At 33.9% G+C, this 10,164-nt stretch overlaps 1 long non-coding RNA gene across 1 annotated transcript; it reads right to left on the bottom strand.

Annotated features, from left to right (window-relative positions):
* Positions 1–2,823: 2,823 nt before the first annotated feature.
* Positions 2,824–9,020, bottom strand: LOC139076830 (uncharacterized). Its single transcript, XR_011528824.1, has 2 exons — positions 8,657–9,020; positions 2,824–6,636 (listed from the first exon to the last, which is right to left on the bottom strand). It is a non-coding gene; the product is annotated as an uncharacterized lncRNA (long non-coding RNA).
* Between the last annotated feature and the right edge of the window lie 1,144 nt (positions 9,021–10,164).

Genomic DNA, 10,164 nt, shown 5'->3' with positions numbered 1-10,164 from the left:
AGTTCCTTTTTATTGCCAAAATATTTTGTGAACTCTGTACTTCTGGCAATTTTTTAAGATATTTTGATGAAGCAGTCCTTATTTTTTATGTTATATTCCTAAAAATCACACGATTACTTTTTAAAAATATTATTTATATTAATAATTATATCTAGTGTTAAAGCAAATACTTATATTCATGCCTTATCTCCCCTGACAATTCTCTTTACTTTTGCTTTCCCTTATCACACCCTAAATTCTGAATAATAAAACTGTTATGATGTGTTTTATGCTTGAATCACCTCTGTGTTTTCTGGAATGGTCACCAGGTAGCAGAGAGATTTGCTCCCTCACCTTATAAAGAAGGAGGATAATAGAAATAATTGTTTGCTTTGGTCTCCTTCCAATCTAATTAGTTCAAAATAATTGTTATTACTAGATTTGAGATAAAAGAAAGACCAATGAATCAAAAGAAGTCTTTTTAGTTTAATTATGTATAAGTAAAGAGATTACTATAAACACACTTCAATGATTGTGTGTTTTCAAGTTAAAGGAAGCATACTCATGTTCATGCATAAATACTGTTACAATATCTGTCTGTATAGTGATTTTCTTTCTAAGTTTCATCAATCAGGGGTAATCATGGTACTTTACAATATAAAGAGAAAGTCCTAGCACTTTTTCAAGGTCAGCACTATTCATAGCATGTTCTTACTCAAGGGGTAATCTTTGGCAACATCCTTATAAATTAATTGTGTTGTAACTTAAGTGAGGATTCTACTCTCCCATTCTGCTAGTGCTGATTAACACAACGCATTAGCCAGAGCTGTTAGTTTATTACCGTGGCAGGGATAAATTGATTACATTGTTAAACCAGCAATGATGAGAAAACTTTAAAGGTACAGCCAAGGAAGTTTTAGTGTATGTCTTACCTGTCTACAGTATAATCCTGTCAAAACTATAAAGTAGGGGTAGGAGCTAGACCAAAGCCTCAAGGAGGCCCTTTTGAGCAACTCCAAACGCATTTTATACAATTGCCTTCAGCAATAGATATAACAATGTTTTGGTTATTGTATGCTTGTTGTCAGGATGGATCAAAGCTTTTCCTTGTTTGAAAGCTACAGCTTTAACAGTGGAAAAAACGTTGCTTGGCCTTCTTTTTCTCCTTTGAAGAATGCCTGGTACTTCTCTAGTGATTGTGGAACTCTTTTTACTGTCACAGTCATTAAAGAATGCTGCAGAGTCCTATCTATTCACTAGGAAATACATTGTTCTTATCACACGCAGTCTTCTGGAAAAGGTGAAAGTAAAACAGCATTGTAAAATACAAGCTTGCCAAATTCACCGAAGACCTGCAGCTGTCTTGCCCCCAAGTGCTCCCTTTAGCCCTAATGACAGTTAAAGCTACTCCTTCAGGATCACACAGTCGTCGCCCCATGAGCTTGTGGCATGTCACCTATGAGACTGAGAATCTCAGCCTGCGTGGTAGGTTTCACCCTATTCTATGTGGACATAACTAAATATCACCAAGGTAATATTCTCAAAATTATCATCACCATAAGGGAAACTAAAAATATTTATGACAATAAAAATGAAAGTACTACATGTCAGTATTTGTGGGATAGTGTTAAAATGGTGTTTAAAACATAAATTTAGAGCCTCAATTGCATTTGTTAAAAAGCAGAAAAAAGGTAGGCATTAAGTCAAGAATCTAGAAAAGAACAACAGAGTAAATGACAAAAAAGGAGGAGTAAACCAAAATAAAGATAAGAGTAGAAAATTTAAATACAAATGTTAGAAATAAGTTAAAAAAACCAAAATGCAGTTATAGGAAAGCATAATTGTGTATAAATCCTTAGCAAGAATGATCAAGGAAGGAAGAGAAAAAGCACAAATAAATAATAGTTGCACCACAAACAGGCAGCATGACCTGAAATGTATTAAGATAAAAAAAAAAACTTGTCTATGAACAATTTTATCCCAATACATTTCAGAACTTGAATGAAATAGACAATTTTGTAGTAAATATAAATGAAGGAATTTGAACAAAAAATGGAAATCCAAGTAAGTTAATAAAAATTCAATAAATTGAATCAGGATCAAAATCAACAGAAGACTCCATACTTTGATGGTCTTCCAGATAAATTTTATCAAACTTCCCAGAAAAAGACTTTCTTATGTATACATATTTAAATTGAGATATAATTGATATATAACATTGTGTAAGTTTAAAGTATACGATGAGTTGATTTGATACACTTATATAGTGCAATATGATTACAACCCTATTGTTAGCTAACACGTCCATCACATCGCATATTTATCATTTCTTTCTTGTGGTGAAAACATTTAAGATCTGCTCAGGAGTTTTCAAGTATATAATATAGTATTGCCAACGATAATCACAATGCTGTGCATTAGATCCCCAGAACTTATTCATCTTCTAACTGCAAGTTTGAGAAAGACACTTCTATGCTTATTATGAAGATATATACATATGTAAATATATGTATTCTTTTCAGAGAGCAGAAACAGAGCAAAAGCTATTCAAGTCATTTTATGAGGTTACTGTTACTTTGATACAAAGCCAAATCACTGTAGTGCAAGAAAATAAAATTATAGACCAATCTCATTTATGAACTGAAATAGATTATAAGTTATATACTCACAAATCAAATTGAGCACCAGGTAAAAATCAATAATATATCTTCACCCCATGATACACACCAGAAATGCAAGAACTTTTCAGCATTGATAGATTGAAGAGGGTGAGGCCTCACTGCTGTAGATGCAGAAAAGTGAACTGATGGGTTTGCTGTCATCAGCAGAAAAACCATTAGCAAATTAAGTGTGGAAAAGAACTTTATTAAACTGGAAAAGGATGTCTAAAAATTTTTTATATCAAGCATACCGATGGTGAAACTGTACAAGCGTTCTCAGTAAAGAACAAGACACAATGCTCCCTATCTTTTCTTGTCTTCATCTTTGGAATACAGGTCCTAACCATCACAATAAGGAAGTAAATGAGGTATAATACTGGAACAGGAATGTGTCCACTTCTTTTTTTCAGTTGCTGTAATTATATAGAAAATCCTGAAGATATGTTAAAACTATGAGTTTAGCAATTTCCTGAAGACAGAACAATGTAAAGGAAATCAGTAACATCCCTATACACCAGTAGCTAACCAAAATATATAATTTGCAAAAAGAGATTTCCTATTTAAAATAACATAAAATTTATAAGATATCTAGGAGTAAATCTAACAATGTGAGAGACCTATATGGAGAAATTTATAAAATCGTATTGAGGAGTGAAAAAGAAGAATAAGCAATGTTCATGCAATATTTTAAATAACTTATTCCTTTCCAATTTATAATCAAATACAATTACAATAAAAAGTTTCTCCATGAAAGGTGACAAACTGTTCATAATTAACAGGGAAAAGAAAAGGGTCAAGAATAGACACATAATTCTGGAGATGACTGAAGTCAGGAATTCTTTCCCTACTAATTTTCAAGACATTTAAGACTATAGTAATTAAGATTGTACGTTGTTATGGCAAGAATAGTCATCAAAATCCAATAAAGAGAGACCAGAATCAGTGTTATACATAAATACGTATAAATAGATATCGACAGAGATATGGATGTATTTGCATGAGTGGAACTACAAATAATAGAAGGATCATCTCATCATTATTTGGTGCCTGGATAATTGATTATCATGTTTAAAAAAAACACAAATGAAACAATTACCTCAAAGTATAACAAAGGAATTTTCCAAGTGGATTAAGGCTCTCAATGCGAATACTTTTTCTTCAAAAATTTTGAAGAAAATGTAAGTGAATATTCTCATGATATCAAATTCTGGAGAGTGGTTACCTCTGAGATAGATGAATGCAAAAGTTTATGTGGAGAAGCATACAGATCATTTCAGTTAAGTAATACTCATTGTTTAAAAATTTTTTAAGGTGATATAATATCTAACATCAAATTATAGATCAAGCTATGATAACTTTTCCATTACATTATTTACATTTTTTATATGTTTGCAATATTTAAAATAAAATAATCTGCCAATCTTGGATTGCTTACTGGATAAGGAGAATTTTACTGTTTCTACAATTGGGTAATTCTTCTTAATCAGTGAGATATCATTAAGGCTGAAGATGAACACGTGAGTGGAAACTTTAGTTTTAAAATAGTCAACTTGTTCTTTTTACAGAACAAATAGATATTATTGTATAATAGCAGCTTTAAAGAAATTATAGCATTGCCCCACTATCTTTCATTTAAAATATAATCTTTTTATTAAATATTGAATAGACAGAAGAAATACTGAAAATAGGAAAAAGGTAAATGTTTTGAAGGAAATTGTAGCAGATAAAATTGGAATATAAGTACTTTACAATTCATAGCTTATAAATTATATAGGCTGAAGTTAGCCTATGAATTGTAACTCCACGAATACATTAATGTTCCTTCTGTCTTTTCACTCAGAAATTTAAGGTGAAATAACATTTCATTTAGTGTAAATTGTATGTACGTGATGGGGTGTTAATTTTCTTTCCAACCATTTCCTCTGAAGTAGATCCTAAAATCTACCTTTTGTCTCTGGATCAAAAGAATTTGATCCAAAAATGAAGGTATTAGATATCTTAAGCACTATTCAAATAGCAGTTTATAATGTATTATTAATTATGCATAATTAATTAATGCAATCTTAATTTTTTGATATTTATAAACAAAATATTGGTAAGGGTAGAAAACAAATCAAATTTAGGGTAATAGTTACACATTCTAAGGATGGTGATAGTCATTGTATCACTTTTGTGTCTTCAAGTTGAATGTGCCAGATAAAAATCTTTATACATAAATATATACGTTTCAGAAGTACTTTATAGGTGCAGCGAAGAATAGTGAGGATTCTGGGTTCTGTTTCCGTTGGCTGGATGCCCAGTGCACTTTGTATGTTTTTGGCAGTTTACTTTTCACCTTTTGTGTAAACAACTTTATCTGACTTGTCACCCACAAAATATAGTATGGTTTATATTCTTTTTCTATTGCTGTGTAACAAATTACTACATGCTTAGTGACTTAAAACAACACAAATTTACTATCTCCTAATTTCCGTGGGTCAGAAATTAATCACGGTTTCAGTGGGTCCTGTTCTCTGGGTCTCAGGCTGAACTCAAGGTGTCGGCTGGGACTGGGTTCTCATCTGGAACTCTGGGTCATCTTCCAAGCTCATTAATGTTATCTGACAGATTTCAGTTCGTTGCAGTGGTAGGACTCATGGCAATTTGTTTCTTCAAGGCCAACAAGAGAATTCTCACTTGTCTTCTAACATGAAGTCTATGGAGCCTAATTAAAGGAGCTATCCCACCCTAGTCACAAGTTCTACCCAGACTCAGGGGAAAGAGACAATACAGGGTGTGCACACCAGGGGCAGCAGTCTTGGGGGCAGTCGTAGAATTCTGTCTACCACTGGATGTTTTGATCCTTACTTTAATTAATGTAAAAACAAAAACAGTAGTTCACCAACAATCTTGTTTCTCCTCTCTTTGGGTTATTGTTCCTGGGCAATTCATAGGACTGTTTTCTGAGAATAACTCGCCTGGCTAGTGGTTGGTGTGTTTCTGATCTTCTGAACTACATTTGGAAAAGCAGATAGCTACAGGTTAGCTCATGTTTCTTAAGGATTGTGAAATAGCTTCTGTGTTTAAAAGTGCATGAAACGCTGTAAATCTCATTTGTCGATAATAATAAATCACTTGATAGGCACTAGTGTTTATTGAAGTAAGTAAAATTTAAACTTTTAAATAAAATTGTTAGTGATTATATTTGAAGAGTAAAATTAGTAGAATAAAATAGTATGTTGTCTTGGAAATATATAAAAAAATGGACTCCAAAATTTTATGGAAATTTTTGGAGGAAATTCTTATTGTTAGACTATATGCCACAAAATTTTATGTTCCTTTTGCCTTCTTCTTAAGTTATAACAACCTTTGGCTTTTAAAAAATAATGATTATTAAGTGCTTTAGTCATAGAAACATAAAATTTGTGTTGTTTTTCTTTCTGCTTTGAAGAGCAGAGAATTGAAAGTTTCATTTTCTAAACTAGAATTATTTTAACTAGTGGTGAAGTTGGTTGAGATCAAAAAATAGAAATGGATAAATCAAAATTCTATATTTTGTGTTATTGGCCAGTTTTAGGACCTGCTAAATTAATGGGGAGAGACTTCAAAGAGAAGACAATAAAAAAATTCAAGTCCAAATGAAGCTTATGTGGAGCCTTCAGCCACAATCCAGTAATAGGATGGAAGTACTGTCAGAAGAAATGGATTAAAGGAAGGAAAAAAATTGACTTACTTTTGAGGGGCTGGGAACCCAGGTCCCAACTCTTGTCAGCCTGGGTAGATTATTAATTTACGTCACAGTATTGGACGCATCAATGCAATGAGTGTGGCGTCTTCACACCTCTCACCTCTGTGCTCTCCTCCTCTCATTCCCAGCAGGGATTAAGAGAGAAATTCAGATGAGAAATTCTAGCTGTAGTTTTGCTGTCTTTCAGCATCTGCTTCAACTGATAGATTTTGCAGTCAATCCTGGCAAGTTTCTTCACATGTGGTGTCAATGAATAGCAATTCCCAAGTACTATTAAAAACAACATAAAGAAGTTTAAGTAACAATTGCAGAGCTGGTTTTCTGGAATTTTCTAAACTATTTTTCTGTCAGAGAAAATTTAAGTACATGGAAATTACATGGGCTTTCACAATTTGAGGGAGTTAATTGATTATATTAATCAGTAATTCCGTAATGCAGAACCATTTAATGGCCTCTACTACAATGCAAGTTATAATTTTGATCTGAACGCTTCTCACTGCTTCTCATTTTTAACTGAAATTTATACTTAAGCTGACATGATTTTACAAAGATTTAGATTAACTTAACTTCCAGATTTTATAGTTTAATTTTTTTTGCAGGAAGATTAGCTCTGAGTTAACATCTGCCACTAATCCTCCTCTTTTTGCCAAGGAAGACTGGCCCTGAGCTAACATCCGTGCCCGTCTTCCTCTACTTTATGCGTGGGATGCCTGCCACAGCATGGCCTGATAAGAGGTGCCTTATCTGCACCCGGGGTCCGAACCTGCTAACCCTAGGCTGCCGAAGCAGAACGTGCAAACTTAACCATTATGCCACCTGGCTGACCCCTTTATAGTTTAATTTTGTAAACAATAGAATAAACATCCTTTATCAAGGATAAACAGAAAAAAGGTATAGTACATGAAAGTTCAATGGGTTATTCTACCCAAATAAATTCTCGAGAGTTTGTGAAATGCTTACATCCTAATAAGAATGTTGAGATTCTTTTAACTCTTTTTATAATGGATGTTACATATTTAGACTGTAGTCTATTTTTTTCTTTCACAGAGATTTAGATACTGGATTATATATGATGGCTATATATGTTTTCACTTTTCATTGTACAGAACCTGAATCAGAACTTTACTTTGGTACATTATTATAATTCTTTTTGGTACGTTATTGCAGTTAAATATTTTAGCTAATAGGTAGTATAGAACCAACTATAAACATACTTAAAATTATCTTAGTGAAATAAAGATGTCAAAGATTATAAGAAAAATTGCATCAGTCACCTCTTATGTTATGTTGAAATGACATTTAAGCCACTTACCAGAAATATAGTAGGTATTATTTATGGACTTCAGTCAGTTATAAGCAATTGGGTTTAGTTTTTGTAAAAATGACATCTGGTAAGGGTGTCATTTATTTCTAGAAATTTGAAATGTCTTAAATTAAGCCAAATTCTTCTGAGATATACCATGCTAACAAGGAGACAGGGAATTAATGTTTAAAATAAAATGAACATATTAAAATGTGCAAAGCTGAGTTGCAGTAAAATTAGGAATAAAAAGGAATAATAAGGTTACAACAAAGCAACTACTTTCCTACATATTGAATAATATCTTCAGCAACCAAAACTAATTGGTCTAAGTGACAAATGAGCTAATAAGTAGTTTAAAGATAGAATATAGAAATACAGATAATTGCTTGTGTTCCTTTGAAGTAGCGAGTGGCATTCTTTTTCATTTCCTAAAGGAAATATGCAAGCTATTTATGTCTGATGGATTAATCTGAACTCAAAATTAATCAAGCTCTTTTTCTTTTTCCTTCTTAGCGTATTCAATTGTTAAGTATAAATGACTTGAGTCAGTTTTTAAAACCCCTAGAATTGAAATGGGTAAAGTGGAGGAGTATTAATGATAGTGCAGTTGCCTTTGATTGGGGCAAAAGTTCAGAAAAAGAATAGCAAATCCCTGAATTAAGCACTATAGATAAAGTGTTTATATTAGCAAGCTGTGATCATTCAGAAACATATGAACTCAAGCAAAGTATCTATAAGTTAAGATGTAGTCAACTTTTAAAATAGCAATACTGATTATTTCTAACGTCTTCATTCTCCATTCCACTGCCAGCTATTTAGTTACAGATGACATTGTTTCGTCCACCAAAGCAATGTAGCCTCCATTTTTCCTATCTTTATTTTATATTACAGTAGGACATCGATTGCCAAAGAAGATATATCCCAGTAAATTTTGTTGTCAGAAACTTTATCATGAAGAGTAGATATATTTCTGATTCTGCCACTTACCTGCTATGAGATGTTCAGGGAAAGTCTTTCTGGTGAGGTGATGTTTGAGTTGAGACCTGAATGGTGAAAAGGAGTTAGTCCTACACAGATCACGAGGAAACAGTTATAAGCAGAAGGAAGAGAAAAATGCAAGGTTGAGAATGAACGTAGAGTGTTAAAGGAACAGAAAGAAGGTTTGCATGATTAGAGTGTGGAGAACTTGGGAGAGTCCAGGGTGAGAGAAAGGTAAAGGGGTGGGAGAGGGGCAGATCATGTTGGCTTTCTGCCAGGGTCCAGCCCCAGCAGAGTCCAGGGTCTCCCGAAGGGATGGACGGAGTCGGCGAGAGAGAGATGCAGTGAGACAAGGAGTGAGGTTTCCAAGTCTGATTTATTCGAAGTATTCAAGCACTTATATAGGGTCCAGGTCATGTGTTTATGATTTCATGGAATTATTTCAGTACATAATTTTGGCAAACAAAATGGGTATATAAGCGTATCTTGTTACAATATTAGCACAGTATGTCTGTGAGAAGCAAGCAACCTTTGTTAATTATAGATATTGACCTTTTCTATATGTCTACCAGGCGCCTAGATGTTTAAGACTGATTACAAAATGGGGTGTAATGTCTAGACTTAGTTTCTCATGGGTCGAATGGCCCTAAGCCTCTATCTTTATTCCTGTAATAATGAAAGCAGAAGTATTGCAAAGTATAAGGGGATTGAAAGCCACACAGGCACAGTGCTTGGGGTTTCTCTTTTACCATTAACTATTTTATAGGGTTCTCAATCCTCATCATAATCCCAATTCCTCTGTGTCAATATATTATGATATTTCTTTGCAACTTTATCAGGATCGTGAGTTGCCTTAGGAAGGGGTAGTTCTTGCATGCCTCTGTTCCTGGGTGGGTGCCACCATTTACCTCCTGTAAAAATTTCCTGATTTGGCCAAGTTCCTCTTATGGGATGGCCATCAATGTTCCTCTGACCTACTTTATGAGGGGAGGAAGGAGGAAGCTGACCAGCAGAACTTCCCCTAATTCCCCAGCAGTTCCAGGATAAAAATAGCAAAAGTAAAAGCATGATACATACACAGATGCTTTGCACTTTCCCTATTAACCCTTGAGAATTGCCTTGCAATTTCTCAGCCCACTGGCGGACCTTGTCACGCGGCAGTGGTAACTATACCTAGAGACCGGCTCCCGGCAGCTTTCTGTACCTGAATTTTATTCTGAAGGGAAGGAGAAGGGCAATCACTAGAAATTTAATGTATTTTTTTCCATTGTGAAATATACCATACACACCAAAGAGTGTCTGTCTACCACCTAGCTTAAGAAATAGTTTAATTTTTTTTTACCAAATATTTTTTTTTTTACCAAAACCAAATAACCCTGAAGCCTACCTGTTCCCTTCCTCATAGCATTCTCCTCCCTTCCTCCCTGCCAGCCTGAATTCTACGGTTTGCTTTCCCTAGACTTTCTCTTTAGTTATTTCTTATGCTACAAATCCGTGGTTTAATTTTCCCTCTTTTG

Source organism: Equus przewalskii, chromosome 17, assembly GCF_037783145.1.
Source record: "Equus przewalskii isolate Varuska chromosome 17, EquPr2, whole genome shotgun sequence".
NCBI lineage: Eukaryota > Metazoa > Chordata > Mammalia > Perissodactyla > Equidae > Equus > Equus przewalskii.
The sequence above is the reverse complement of the archived record's forward strand: the minus strand, read 5'-3'. Positions and strand labels throughout refer to the sequence as shown.